Source organism: Anser cygnoides, chromosome 14 (assembly GCF_040182565.1).
Source record: "Anser cygnoides isolate HZ-2024a breed goose chromosome 14, Taihu_goose_T2T_genome, whole genome shotgun sequence".
NCBI lineage: Eukaryota > Metazoa > Chordata > Aves > Anseriformes > Anatidae > Anser > Anser cygnoides.
The window spans coordinates 16,556,987-16,569,847 of NC_089886.1; the positions used below are offsets into that span (position 1 = coordinate 16,556,987).

A 12,861-nucleotide genomic window follows, 5' to 3' on the forward strand; every position below is an offset into this window, starting at 1 on the left:
AAACATCATTATCTTATTCTTATTTAACATTTAGGAAAACTATAAAAATACAAAATTATTACTATCACAGCCTTTTCAGCCCACATACTCCTATCTACAGTCCACTAACATGTTTTAAGATACAGTAATCCCTGTCTTTATCTTGTTTAAAAATCATTCTAGACCTACTGTTTTGCGTAACTTATTCCCATTTCTCATTTATTTGATGAAAGCCTGAATCTATCCAAAATAAGATTCCACTTCTCATCTTTTCATGCAGGACTTGAGAAACTATACTGTTTCATTTATTTCTTCAAACCAAATATTGTGTCTTCAGAAATGCTTATAACTAAAGTTCTCTCCTAACAAGTGTTTTTGCAGTGCTAAGGTCAATGTGTGCCCAATGTGTGTCCTACTACATTTGAAGTTATTCCTAATACTAAAAAAGTTAAACCCCACTAGCATCCCACTAAAACTTCACACCAAAAGAAATCTAAGAAAATAGTACCTTTTTTATTCTTTGGAAAATGTTTTTCTAGAAGAGGTAATTGGTGATCTGCAAATGACTTATAAAACCTTGGGTAACAACTTAATTCTACTTCTGTAATCATTATTCATATTACAACGATCCATTTTAATTGAATATATACCCTTGTTCTTCCACCATGCCGAAGTACTGCTGATAATTAAAGGAAATGTCCATTTTACTTTATTCATTTAAATAGAAATTAAACAAAAAAAAAATCCCATGCATTGCTTCTTATTAGAGATGCAGATCTTAGGCTGAGGGGGAGCAGAAATGGGAGAATAATGCTGAAGCAATACTGATTTACTGGTTAGTTTATAATTTAGAATAATTTGCTCTAAATATTTTTTATGCCTACACAGGATGGAATTTTCTCTTCACTGCCAGAAGGGTAGCACAGAAAAAAAGATCAATAACAGAAGTTACATTGGTTTTGTGGTTCCATTTCTGAGTGCAAATATTTTATTTATCAAGTTGTGATTGTGAGCTTGCTGATTAGGAAATAAAAGACAGAGCTACTCAAAAACCCAAGTATAAAAAAAATCAATTGAAAGGAAATAATTTTCATAAGGGAAGGATAAGAGCATACTTAAAAATAAAACTGTTTACAAGACTACATATTTAAAGAATAAAAGCTTTTTCCCCCAAAACTAGTATTTCAGCAAAATGATACATCTTTAAAAGATCCAAAGAACTGCATTTACACAATCTTGTAAAATACCTAACTGAACATTAAGTGTAAATTTGGAGCACAAGCATCTTCAAAACTATGTCTGTATTATAAGGAATACCAAAAATGTTCACATGCAAAGCTCTGTTAGCTCTGTTTAAATTGTCACTATGTAAATTCTGTCAAATAAATTTGATACTAGTGGAGCTTGGGGTTGGGCAAGGTGGGTTTTTTTTTTTGGGGGGGGGGGGGGGGGGGGGGGGGGGGAAGGGGAGGACATGACATATGTTTCTCCTCCCTTCCCCCAGGAGCCTGAAAATTTAACCATTACGCAAAGAAGTAATCCAAGCACACTACAGATGAGTAACATCTCTCTCAGAAGGTACCTCCCAGTAAGCGGCCAAACCTGCTCCAAGATAGGAAGGTGCCTGCCTCTGGCAGAAGTGGCCCGGACCTCAGCAGAAGCCACGCAGGCATGACTGCGACCCACAGGCTCAAAGTAGAGCACTGATGTCACTGAGGGATGCTGTCACTCAGATGATCCACAGACATTTCACTTTGTTCACATGCTTTTGTTCCTTTTACAAGTCATTGGAAACTAACAAATCAAACATGGTAAAGAGAGACATGTAAGCCTGATAGTAGAAAGAGGGGTATTTTCGCAATATTCTCAAATACTTTTTGTTACTCATACCACTGTGAGTTTACAGAATGTTTTTAAACCACACAGAATATTCTCTTAGCAGCAGCCCTAAAAGTGCAAAAACTCTTGCACTCTCCAGGCCCAGGACTGAGAAGAACACTGAAGCTGTCAGCGACTGAGAGGCTGTTTGCTTCCCACTCCCACGGAAGAAGGGAATTTATAGTCAAGAGGCATAAAGCTAACAAACAGAATCCCCCTGTGAGAAGAAATCCAGTAGGGTTTTGTTCAAGAAGTTGCACTTCTTTTTTATTTAATGTAGCTACTTTCTAAAGGCTTTGATCCACCACGATGGGATGATAACAGCCTTTGTTGAGTAATAACAAAAATAAAAAAACAACCCACAAACCTAACAAACATGCTGAAACATTGATGTCCCAGCAATAGCCTCTGAGTAACACAGAAGATGTCAGAGAAGGACACAACAGAGGGAAATGAGTCCCAAGATTTGTCTGGGAAGTCATGGAGAGTCTTTGTCATTTGTATAAAGAACAAGTGAAAAGGCAGAAACAGGCAACGCTCAGAGGCTGGACAAACAATACAAAAGGGAAGTAATTGAGAAGTTACTAGTGCTTCTTCAGCACACCAGCAAGTGCACAGGAACACAAATTTAATGAGACAAAGAATGCACGGTACTGGTTCACATTGCAAGTCAACTGCAGAGCCTATGACAGGCTGAAAACCAGAGATGTTACCAGCACCCAGGGTAGAACCCAGCAAAAATTCACAACCCCAAAACCACAGCTAAGCTAAGGAAAATTTATCATGGCATATAAAGGAAGAATATTTCCCTCAACCCCAAGGCCCCAGAAATAAAGCCCCAAACCCACTGAAGTGATACACTGTGCAATCCACCTGTGGTACTTAGATTTTTTCCCTCATCCTGGGGGCCCATGAGTCATGTTCTCTAAGCTGGAAGAATTGGTGAAAATCCTCTTAAGCAACTATTTCACAAGGAAAATACTCTGCTCCTCGCAACCATCACAACATTAAGCTCACTTGCCCTAGCATTTGTCTCAACTCAAATCAAACCCATAGCAAAAAACGCAGCCATGCCATTGAGAGCACTGGGAAGGAAATTCTTTTTCCTCACTACCAGAAAATCCATTCCAAAGCAAAGCACAAAGCAGCATGCAGGATCTAGCCACCATTTGGAAGGGTTTAAATGGACACATTTGCATTTTTGCTTACTACAGGAAATTATGAATGTGATTTCACATTCAGCTTTACTCATGACCTGCTTCATGACCTTGGGAGATTACTTGGTGTAATTTAGGTTCCCCCATAAAAACAAACAAACAAAAAAAACCACAAAGGCAACAAACCAACCAGCCTTACCTACACAAAATGACAGCAGGGGGATTTTGAGATTGAGTTATCGGGTGTTTTGAAATTTTCACAGATGACCTAGTTCTGAGGACCTATTTCTGCAACCTTTTCCAGATAAACCGCAGTTGAGTTGAGAAACACAGAGCTTCTGGACCAATATCCTTTATCACTTAGCGTTTGTTCTCTAGGAATTTGGTATGAGAAGTATTTGTCAATTTGTTCTCTGATTATCTAAAGATGGGCTAAGATGATCTCTTAAAACAAACATGAGATTTTACAATGAGTACGTAGATTTTACGAGTATGTAGAGTTTACAACGAGTATGTAGATACATTTGCAATAGTAAAAACAATTTTGGCAATTACCTATTTCATTTTTACCTATTTCATTTTTCTAATTATACAGCACTGGTAGAAAACTGTCATGAAACTCAGACTTGCTAAAACAGAAAAAATAGAAAAATAAAAACCAAAACCCCACCAGATTTTTTTTTCTTATTCGTATTCATACACTGAAGCTTTTCAGTTTTTCTTGTTTTAATTTTCTTTTGCAATATTATTTTTTTAGAATTCAGAGACACAGGCTCTTAGAATAATTTACTTTTTAAGTAGGGAGCATGAATCTTAATAGTGTAAAAATTGAAGAAATACAGACATGGAGTCAGAAAATAATCTTTTAGCAGAACATATATGACAACCACCTCATCTATAGCAAACAACATACAAGAATGCGCTGACTATTTCAGTGTAAGTGAAAGAATTTGCCTGGAATTTGGTGCCTGCCATATCTAAAAAAATCTGTTTTTTCCATGCTTTGAAAGAGATGTGATAGAATGAAAAACATTATATTAAATGAACTCCAACTAAAAGGTTTATTTTATAAGAGGCATAGCTTAAAAACAGGTTCTTAAGCAACACTGCCACTGAATTAAATGGCCTGAATAAGAATTGTCAGGTGTATTACAGAAAAAAAAAAAAGAAAGAAAACTACCTTGGTAAAATTAAAACCACAAGAGAATAAAGACCTCAAAAAAAAAAAAAAAGCAGCTTTAACTTTTTATGGGAATCAATCAACTGAAGGTTATATTTCTTTTCCTCTTGAGGCTATCATAAGCAAGATAGCCTTCTGTCTCTGCAGGACGCATTGGGATAGTTTGTTACTGTATGTAATTATATGAATTCCCAGAGCATATGTACAACATAATTAAATTATAGGGTGTCTTGTGAGCATTGTGTCCAACAGTTACAGACACCACAAAGTAACAGACAATTTGAAAGGTCCTTTTTTCTTGATCTTTTCTTTATACAACACATATTATAGGATATACAGATTTACAACTTGATGATATGCAGTCATTTATCAAGACAGAATAGTTTTTGTTGTGTTAGGAATCTGAATAAAATACACACACAAATGAAGAAAAATTCGTTTGATGCCAGGAACAATAAATTCCTAACATCCTCATTTGATCCTCAATTTGTCAGGATGGGCAACTCCCGCAAATGTAAATCTAGGTAGGTAGGAAAAAGGTGTATTTCTTCTTCTGAAGCATTCTTAAGTAATTCAGTTGGGCTGGGAAAGACTGAAGTAGATTCTGTACAGGAAAAGTGCTGGGACAAATTGCTTTCCTCTACAAAAAAAAACCACTTTCCTGCAGAGATCTAGAAAGGCATTTTTCAAGCATAGATGGAAGCACTTTGGTCAACAATATAAACACATCTCAGAGCAAAACAACATACAAAATTGAAGTTATGACTACTCACTGAAAGGAGAGATCAGCAATGCTCTGTTTTGCAGTTGTTCTGGGTGGTGTCTTCAGCTGACCAGGTGAGAGACACTTCTTAATTCACTTGGCAACGAAAAGCAAGAAGGATCTGTCAGAAGAGGAAAAAAAAAAGTTGAATACTAGTGATAAGCAAAGACTTCAGAAGTATTTTGGTACTTATGTCTCACAGTTTTTAAATACTAAAAGGGCAACAAAATCTACCTACATTGGGATATCAAAATTCATCTTTTAGAAATATCTTTTCCTTATGCCTCTCATTCTCCCTCTCCCCCCCCCCCCCCCCCCCCCCTCCAATCTACATAGACACACAAGCAATCGGTTTGGGTAGTGTTTTAAATTTTACATTGCTCAAACGAACTGGTAAGAATTGATCATTTCCTCTCAACTCCTAAAAGAGAAAAAGGCATGATAATCCTGTCAGTAGTCCTCAAACCTTTAAGATCAAGACATTTTTTTCTTTGGGTATCTTTACAGAACTCTTAGATGACACGACTCCACAGACCACTTGTTGCTTCCACTGTCAATTCATGCTCTTCTTTTTCAGCCTGCAACCCCTTATACCACCTGTTGGTTCCCACATTTTGTTCAGAACTTTCATTATCCTCAAAAAGTATTTCTGGAAAAGAGAAATTACCTAACATGTCCACAGCCTCAGCAATTGCTTTATTTTTCATCTGGTCAGTTGGAACCACAACTACTTGTAAGATTACTTGGAAAAAATATGTTTCACCTTTTATTATGAAATCAAGCAGTAAGTAATGGTGAAGAAGTGATTGGTCATTCTGCCTAATAAACTCAAACAGTTGATAAATACCCATTCAAAAACTGTAACAACACCACTGGCTGCAGGTGGGAACAGACACGCAAACCATCAACAAAAGAGCCAAATATTTCATAAATACATACAAAAAGCCTATAAAGACAAGCTAATCCTTCCAACTATTATGCATGCAATTTTCTTTTAACATTGAGAGTATTTAACACTGCCAGCTTTATCTATTGCTTTCACTGAATTTAAATTAATGGTACTTATTTTTGGTTAAAATAGAAGCTTGATGTACTAGCACTACTTAACTGCTGAGGTCTATCTCCCTGGAAATGAATAGGCATAATTGTATTTCAGGCCAACAGCTTTCCATAAAGCATCAATTATTTAAATAAGACGAAGAATTCGATACACTTTGTACATTAGTATCATGCAGAATCTTTAAGGCCAGAATCACGGCATAAGATCCTCTAAGAATATGAATCAATGTGAAACAAACAGTGCTTTTAATTTGCAAATGCAAAAGCTGAAATATAGATAACCTTACTAATTAGGGGTTGGAAGGCAGTCTTTACTTTCATAATCTCCTTATTTTCACTATTATGCTTACTTTCTTTTGTGCAATCCCATGAACCTATGCCTCAATGCAAATTATACTGCTATTACATACCTACTGCTTTGGTAATTCTGTGCTATTTGGAGTATTTACTTATAATTTCCAATTCATTTATACCTTCCCTGTTTGGGTATCACTATTTCAGTGACTGTTTACTTTGGAACAGAAACATTTGTAAGAGCAGTATCAGGTTACACTGAGATACAAACGCTAATAATCTACCGAAAAAATAAATAAATAGTGAGCATTAAAATCCATCATTAATCAGATTTGAGCAAAAACTGTCAGAAGGATGAGTAGGATCATGTTTTAATCCTCAAGAAAGACAACATTATATGGACTGAACGCTCCTTATGACCAGGTGTCAACTCACAGAAAGACACACGGCCACTGCCAGCTATGCAGGAAGCATTTTGACTTGGAAGGCCAAAAGGAATCAGTGCAGGCAGCACTGCCCAGTTGGCCCAGGAGGCAGTGGTGCTGCTGAGCCAGTGCCTTCAGTGATCAGCAGCCACCAAGTCCTCGCGGCTCCGTGGTGTCCAGAGGTGGCCACCACACCTTACGGCTCCATGGCTCCCAGAGGTGGCCACCAGGCCCTCAGGCCCTCATGGCTCCATGGCGCCCAGTGGTGGCCACCAGGCCCTCAGGCCCTCACGGCTCCATGGCGCCCAGTGGTGGCCACCAGGCCCTCACGGCTCCATGGTGCCCAGCAGCAGCTACCAGACTCTCATGGCCCCATGGCAGTCAGTGGCAGCCGCTGGGCCCTCACGGTTCCATGGCACCCAGTGTTAGCAACCCGGAGCCTGTGGGCACGCTGGGCTTAGCTGCTGCTGTCACATCTGCTCTTGAAGAGAACAGCAGCCGTGGGATAAAAAAGGGTTAAAACTCTGAAATAAGACTAAATCAAGTGCAGATTTTTTTCCAGAACATCCACCGTCTTGCAGCAGATTTAAAAGCATTTGCCTTGTTCTTTTTCCTGCATTGACACTGTAAAAACCTTCAGTAGTGCCGCAACTGTTATTTTCAATTTCTCCTTTGGCTTGTTTAGCATGTGAGAGGTCAAAAGAAAGATGAAACAGTCTTGCTATAACTGAATAAGCAAACAACAAAAAAGCCATTCAAAATCTATGTAGTAAATTAATCAGGTAACAAAAATAAAAGCAAGTTCCTTGTTTGATTATATTTTTTTTTGGTCAGCGACTTGTTGCCAAGACTAGGTAAGAACGCACTCTGACAAGTTCAAATGCATCTCTAAATTCTAACAAATACTTTTTTTACCTTGATGTTCCTTCTGTAAGAGAAGAAGCAAGAAATATTTGTGTACAGCTACCAGCATGTGCAAATAAACAAGACCAACCAAAGCAGCAACAAAAATAGAAAGGATGGAGCTGTTACTTTCAAGCTTCTCTTAAAGTAATAGTAGTCTTAAAAAATAATTTCAACAGATACCATACGTATACTAGCATTACAAAAAATATTTAAAATAAATTTAAGAACGGGTAATTTTGTCAACTACCATTCTTTGTAACTGTATTGTCAGTGCCCAGGTGCAAAAATGTCTGTGAGGAGAGGCCAGGGCTGTCCTGAGCTGGGCACCACCAGCTCTGGAACATTCCAGGTGGGTTTGGAACATTCCAGCTGGTTCCAGAACGTTCTGGCCAGTTCTGAAAATGTTCCAGAATATTCTAGAATGTCCCAGCCTGTGCCTAAATATTCCAGAACGTTCCACCCAGTTCTGGCCTATTCCAAAACGTTCCAGAAAGTTCCGTCTGGTTCTGGTCTATTCCAGAACGTTCCAGCCATTTCCAGATGGTTCTGCAAAGGCCCCACTGCAGGACTCTACTACAGTGGCGTTTCCACATGAACATAATCCTTCACTGTTTTAGTGAAAATCAAGAACATGCTAAGATTTATACATGCAGTTTGCTGCCTTTTTGTACTGGGAAACATACAAATATTTACCACACTTTGGCTACTTCCCTCTCTCATTTATGTTTCAGCTAATACCAACAGTGCTAGCTCCCACAGTAACAATCCACCTCATACGAGTGCAAGAAAGGTTAATTAAAGACAGTTTTTAAATTACTCTGAGTGCCACTGGAGTAAGTGATATAAAAATCCATACATTTACTACAGGCTGCAAGATCTGATGATCCTTTTAAAATAACCCAGCAGTACTATTGAGATGGTATTTGGCATACTTCATACTGTTGCTTTTCTTGCCCTTGTTTATGATTAATTAATGAGTTGTGTTTCTTAGATGAAGTTTAGAGATTACACGCTCAATAATGACAGAAAGGGAATAGCACAGCTGCAAGCATGTAAAAGCCAGGTAATTGCAAAATCTACACTAACACACAAAATTTGTATTTGGTCCTGGCTAGTACATACTTAACGCTGCAGTATTGTATTATTTATTTAAGTCACTGGATCACTTAGTGCAAGGCACTCACCCACTGAGCATCACTAAAGCATTTTTCTGCTCATTTTGGAAGTCGCTGGCCCCACGCCAGGCAGCTGCCTCCATGACTCATCGCTCCCCTGCCTCCAACCACTAACGACTCCATTTGCGCAGCACCTGAGAGGCGACCATTCTCATTTAATTGGCTGGGAACTTGGCACAGAAAGATTGAAGGCAAAGCGTTCGCTAACACCATGTGCCCAATTTTTGTAGTATTTAGCATTATACAGCATTTTGCATGCTATAGAACAGCTCTAGGTGCCTTCAGCCGTAGCTGATAACAATAAATATATTTATAAATTAAGGTATCCGTATCCGGCAAAAAAGGAACAAGTAAGCATTTAGTGACTACACCACTGTTTGTTTAATGCAGTATCTACCACCATGCAGAAGGCTGTGGGATGCAGATTTCAGCTCACCTCGCCCCTTAACGCTGCAGCCACATGAACCCAGCAGCAGCGGCACTGCTAGGACAGGCAGCTCTCACTTCTCCCCAGCCACCTGCTTGCAACATCTCCCCTTCAGGGGATGGGGCCGGGACGGGAGCTGCTCCAGTTACTCACTGAACCCCACTGAGCATTTGATCAAAAAGCTCTGGTTTCTTTTGTTTCCTCTCCCCACAGTTTTAGTCTTTTATCAATTCTTTACTCTAGCTCAGTGCATTGCCACGAAAATACATACACCAGCAGACAGGGCTGGGATCAGGAATGAGTATATAGGAACGTCCTGGCCAGGCACTGATCCTTGGACTGCTGAGCAAGACAACCAACGTCCAACCACTTACATGTAACATCATCCCCTTCCTGAATACTTCTTTCACTTCACCCCAGCAGCCAACAACAACAACAAAGTGATCTTACAAACAGCTTTGCAAGTCTAATTAATTCTTAGAGAGCATCTGCTCAGAACGCTGAATAAAGCAAGTGTCCTGAGGAAAAAGACTGTATCATCATCAGACTTCAGCCAAAGGCCAGGACAAATTCAAGTTACGGATTTTAGTTTTGGCTATTCTTTGAGTCTCTTATTTTTCATCCACTTTTTTGGTCTTTTTGGCAACTTGAATAATAGCATTCTAATATAGTCTATATTTCAATAAAGACAGATGACCGCAGAGCCTACTAATAAGTAAAAATGTTACACAACATTTAAAAAATGAAGTCTAGTACTTCTGTGTCAATTTACTTTGAATGCACAGTGCAATCTTCATATTGAGTATAAAACATTATCATCCTTAAGAAATGGATATAAACTCATGCTTTATTAATTACCAAGCATTCAAGTAAATCAAGTAATAACTAGAATTTGTATTACATCTGATAGTTAACAAAAATGCTAGTTACTCAAAGCAATATTGATCAAAACCTAATGCTGTCGACAAATGATAATAAAACTTTCAAGATATGCTTTCTCTCACCATGATATCAACACATATTTCAAAAACTAGGGGTATAAGCTTTAGGCCAAACTTAAAAGAATAAATACGATTTCTTCTTCCTACTAGCCAACCAAACATATGAGAGTGGAAAATTAGTAAATGGAAATTAACTGCCTTTTTTGCTAATGAATAATCATAATAATAAATAAGATTTTAAGAGCCATGAAATTATAAACACAAGTGTTTCAATACATTACAGCTGTAGAACAAAAAAGGAAATTAAAAAAAAGAAATTATGGATTTATCAAGTACATAAGTTCTGTACCACTTCATAATTGACATTTTTACAAACTTCCATTCGAAAAAAGATCTTTTTTTTCTATTGAATATTATGAATAGTCAATGGCAGCACTTTGAATCTTAAAGAGAAACAGTGACCAAACTCAGTTAGAATGGAAATTCAGTGCTTTACGGTAACAGGAAAGATCATGGCAAAAATCTAATAGTACCGCTCACAAGAGGCAGAGAATGGAAACCACAGCCGAATCACAGCAGAATACAAAACACAGTGCACCAGAAAAGTAGCTTTGCTCACATCTTTGGAGACGCAACAGCCTTCCTCCAAGAAAAATGAAAAGCAGTAAAAATGAAAAATATGATAGCCCTCATATGTGTCTACTGAAATATGTATCCAGAAGAGCACAGAGGAAGAATGCAGAAGCTGAAGTGAAGCAGTATGGCTGCCCAAAACATGCAGCAGACCATCATTCTACAAATAAATTAAAATGCTACAATGGAGTAACACTAAAAGTTGGTGCTTAACAAGCAGCAGCTGTAGTACCATCATTGCAGGAAGAAGCCTCTTCTAGCATACGAATCAGGAGAACTGACACTAATAAAGGAAAATTATGCTCAGTAGAAAAAAAGTTCACCACCACTGCTGGATGTATTATGTGTGGTCTGTATCTAGTTATGTAACAGTGGTTTAGATAGATTACAGCCCCCTGGAAAACCTCTAATATTCCATCCTGTTCCCAAGTATCAGAAGTTCCTAAAACTAAGAAGGGAAGAACTTCAAAGAAAAACACCCAAAAACCCTAGAGAATAAATTACCAAATTAAATACTTTTACTGTGAATTGAAGTATTCAAACCCTCCCTCAGCCCTCCCAAAACAAAACATTTACTAAAATTTTCTCTTCCTTACAGTAATGTGCTAGCATAAGAAACCACCAGAGAGAACTGCATTAGTATCAAGTACTGAGAGGTGCCTACCACAGCCTGTGACTCAGTAAAGCTTCTATCTGTATGAAAACTGAGAAAACCACAACTGATATTTAGTTTTGTTGTTTTTTTCTTCTTTTCTTTTCTTTTTTTTTTAAGTAGCTCAACTCAGCAAAACATTAATTAGTGTCAGAGGAAATCACACCATTGTAGAGTTCAGCCTACAAGATATATCTGAGAAATTAGTAAAAGGTCCATACATGCACACACAAATGCCACAACCAGCAGCCCCACTCACCTGAGTCCAGGGGAGTCAGTGAAATGATATAAACAAACAGCCAAGCAGATAATAACCAGAGCAAATAAATCAGGAGCTTCACTTGTAAGCATGAAAATAAATATAAGACTATTTGCCATTACTTTACACTGAGAGTTTCCAATTAAAAAGGGAAAAAAAAAAAAAAAAAGTGCAGAAAATAATAAAACTTACAGTAAAAATGTCAGAATATTATTAACTTTCAAAACAATTGCGAAGCTTGAGAGGTGTACTTCATGGTAACTGTATTCAAGCACCAACAAAGTTACTTAGGGAAAGCTGCGAACGTCAGGGGAGGAGAAGAGGAAACAGAAGAGGTGGGTAATGCTGTCAGTCCAAACAGAGCTCACCTAAGGATGAAAGGAACCGGGGCTAGCAGAAAGCGAAGGGACAGCAGCAGGGGAGGTAGAAGATGTCTCTATCAGCTGGGCAGTGCTGCTCGAAGCAGCAGCTGGCACCCAGTTAAGGCTGGACAACACCTCAAACGGACCTAGAGCCCTGAGCTGTTAATACACTTTGTAAAGAAAAGTCCTGGTCCTCCCTTTTTTTGCACTGCACTAGTCGCTAACGCAGAGGCACCCCAAGTAGCCTCAAACATTTAGAAACATTCTTTCATTGGGCTGAACGCAACTCTGAAACCATTCACAGCATCATCACCAGACACCACCGGAAGTGCAAAGAAGTGAAATTTGATCTGGACGTGAGCAAAAATTTAAAACTCACATAAATGAAGAGCTAATCCAACAGTATTTTACAAAAAAAAAATAGAAATGGCAATTCCAAGCACTACCTTTGGATGAGTTATTTACACACACACATAGATAACTGGTATATTGTCTCTTAAAAAAAAATAGGGAGATGAATAAAGTAATACAAGGACAGAAGGACAGTCTCTCCTTTGCCAAGATAAACATGCATATATATATATATATTTATTTTTTTTCAGAGGGATACACACACACACACACCTCTATCTACAAGGAGCAGCTGAACTGAGCTGCTGAAGGTATGTGCATCTGGAACCCTTAGAAAGAGCACCTCTGTAGGTTACCTCGTCTTGCACAGGTGTGCCTCCCTATGAACTGCCTAAGCCACAAGAATACCATAGTCCGCAG

The 12,861-nt window shown here is 38.3% G+C and overlaps 1 protein-coding gene across 6 annotated transcripts in view; it reads right to left on the reverse strand.

Moving 5' to 3' along the window:
• Positions 1-12,861, reverse strand: part of TENM2 (teneurin transmembrane protein 2) — a 1,595,068-nt gene that overhangs the window by 598,281 nt on the left and 983,926 nt on the right. For 5 of the 6 annotated variants that reach the window (XM_066977122.1, XM_066977125.1, XM_066977123.1 and 2 more), the window contains one exon: positions 4,968-5,078. The gene's annotated coding sequence lies outside the window, so the exon portion shown is untranslated. Of the gene's footprint in view, positions 1-4,967; positions 5,079-7,888; positions 8,011-12,861 lie in introns of those variants that run through there. The other variant, XM_048064659.2, reaches the window with a different exon arrangement.